At 48.5% G+C, this 2,639-nt stretch overlaps 1 non-coding gene across 1 annotated transcript; it reads right to left on the bottom strand.

The window, feature by feature from the left end:
* Nucleotides 1-210: 210 nt before the first annotated feature.
* trnak-uuu lies at nt 211-283 on the bottom strand. Its single transcript has one exon. It is a non-coding gene; the product is annotated as a tRNA-Lys (tRNA).
* Nucleotides 284-2,639: the final 2,356 nt, after the last annotated feature.

The following is a 2,639-nucleotide window of genomic DNA, read 5'->3' as shown; positions in this document are numbered from 1 at the left end:
TATCTGGTTGCCCAAGATCGCAAGAGACTTCAGAGAGTCGTGAACACTGCCCAGAACATCACAGGCCAAAACATCACGCAAACCCGCCTCCCATCCATTGTGTCTATCTACACTTCCCGCTGCCTTGGGAAAGCGGGCAGCATAATCAAAGACCCCTCCCACCCGGCTTACTCACTCTTCTAACTCCTTCCATCAGGCATGAGATAGAAAAGCCCGAACAGGGACTTGAACCCTGGACCCTCAGATTAAAAGTCTGATGCTCTACCAGCTGAGCTATCCGGGCTGTCAGGAAACAAATCCAAATCCAAATCCCTCTGAGGGCTGACCCCTCCCTATCTCTGTAACCTCCTCCAGCCCACAACACTCTTAGTTATCTGCGTTCATCTAATTCTGGCCTCTTGAACACCTTCAATTATAATTGCTCCACCATTGGTGGCCGGATCTTCATTTATCTGGACCCCAAGCTCTGGAATTCGCCTCTGACACCTCCCTACCTCACTTTCCTCTTTTAAGAAGCTTCTTATAACCTCCCTCTTTGGCCAAGTTTTTGGTCATCTGACCTAATATCTCCTTATGTTGCTCCGTGCCATGTTTTGTTTTACAGTGTTCCTGCGAAGTGCCTTGCGATATTCCATGAGGTAAATATAAATTGTCGATGTTCTCCTCACCAATAAGGATGATCTTAACTGCCCTCTGAAGTAGCCCTGGGCAGTTGACCATCTCAGGGCAAAGATGGATGGACAACAAATGTCAGCCTTCTCAGTGATGCCCGCACCCTGAGTACGAACGAAAGGAAAAGCAGATGATTTCTGGCCACTTTCCTCTGACTAACCACCAACAGAATCTACATCAGGTAGCAGTTTCCTGGTGTGGGATGTGGAGCTTCCCTGATCGAGGGGCCGCACGCTGGCGCAGTGGTTAGTACTGCTGCCTCACAGCACCAGGGACCTCGGTTCAATTCCGGCCTGGGGTGACTGTGTGGAGTTTGCACTTTCTCTCCATGTCTGCGTGGGTTTCCTCCAGGTGCTCTGGTTTCCTCCCACATTCCAAAGATGGATTGTCCATGCTAAACTGCCCCTTAGCATCCAAAGGTGAGCAGATTAGGTGGGGTTACAGGGATAGGGCGGTTGGGTGGGTTGCACTTTCAGGGGTCGGTGCAGCCAATGGGCCGAATGGCCTCCTTCTGCACTGTAGGGGATCTATGGATGGCCATAATTTTGACAGAGGATTTTCAGATGACCCTTGCAAATGGCCAAATTGACCTCTTACCACTGACCTTGCGCCAAACATATGGTAGAACTCACCTCTCACAGAAAATTCTAGACACATGTCTTTTCCAGGGACTAAAAATGAAGTCACCCATTTTACAAGATGGTTAGGGATGTCTTTCAGCATTGCCGTATTTATAAAGCAGTTCTTGTCCTGCCCAACAATACCTCATAATTCTTCTGTCTAACATTGGTTTGCAGGTCTTTAACACATTCTGATAAAACCTCCCTGTGCATTTTTAGTGGAAGTGTTATTCCCTTTAAAGTTACTAGGTTAATTTTGCCAATTAGAACACTGGACAAAGGGAATATCTGCTACTTATGTACCATTGCAATGTAACATCACATCATGAAGGTAACTACTATCAGCAGATTTAAGACAGAGATGGATGGTTACATGGAAAACCGATGAGAGGTCAACCAATTTCAAACATTCACCCCATCTTCCACCCTCCACAGTCACTGACGGACATGCAGATCGATTCCAGCCTTTTCCGGTTCTTTGCTAAAATATTGAGAATGTTAAAAGTTAGGAGGTGTTTATGGAATGCCTCTCACAATCTCAGGACAACCCAAAGCAATTTACAACCAATCAAATGCTTTTTTTCGAAGTGTATTCATGTTGACGATGTAGGGAGTGCAGCAGCCAGCTTCCACAAAGCAAGGTCCTCCAAATAACAACGTGATGAAGGTCAGTAATGGTGGTTGAGGGTTGAATACCAGCCAGAGCTGTGGCATGGGGCGCCAGATTGATGCCCCATCCTAAAGGTGGCATTGCCAGCAGCATTGGAGTGCCAGCCTAGACTTTGAGTTCAAGTCCTGTGTTCAGGTCTCTGGAGTGGAACCTGGACTCATGGCCTCCTGAGTCTGAGGCAAGAGAGCACAGGGCGACACTTAACGAGGACATTCAAACTGCAACCCCCTAGCTTGCAAGCAACACGGGAGCCCCCAGGCAATAGAGCCTTGAAGCCCAGGCATCTCACCACAGATTATGCCAGTGGTAGCAGAAGTGGATAGCACTGTGGCTTCACAGAGCCAGGGTCCCAGGTTCAATTCCCTGCTGGGTCATTGTCTGTGCGGAGTCTGCACGTTCTCCCCATGTCTGCGTGGGATTCCTCCGGGAGCTGCGGTTTCCTCTCACAGCCCAAAGATGTGCAGGTTAGGTGGATCGGCCATGATAAATTACCCTTAGTGACCAAAAAGGTTAGATGGGGTTATTGGGTTACGGGGATAGGGTGGAAGTGAGGGCTCAAGTGGGTCGGTGCAGACTCGATGGGCCGAATGGCCTCATTCTGCATTGTATGTTCTATGTTCTATGCTCATGCTTCTCACTCAATGGTTTATCTTCGTTTGGTGCGTGTGCAGGGCCCG

This window comes from Scyliorhinus canicula, chromosome 8, assembly GCF_902713615.1.
Source record: "Scyliorhinus canicula chromosome 8, sScyCan1.1, whole genome shotgun sequence".
NCBI classification, from domain to species: domain Eukaryota; kingdom Metazoa; phylum Chordata; class Chondrichthyes; order Carcharhiniformes; family Scyliorhinidae; genus Scyliorhinus; species Scyliorhinus canicula.
Note: the sequence above shows the minus strand (reverse complement) of the source record. Positions and strands in the feature narration are given on the sequence as shown.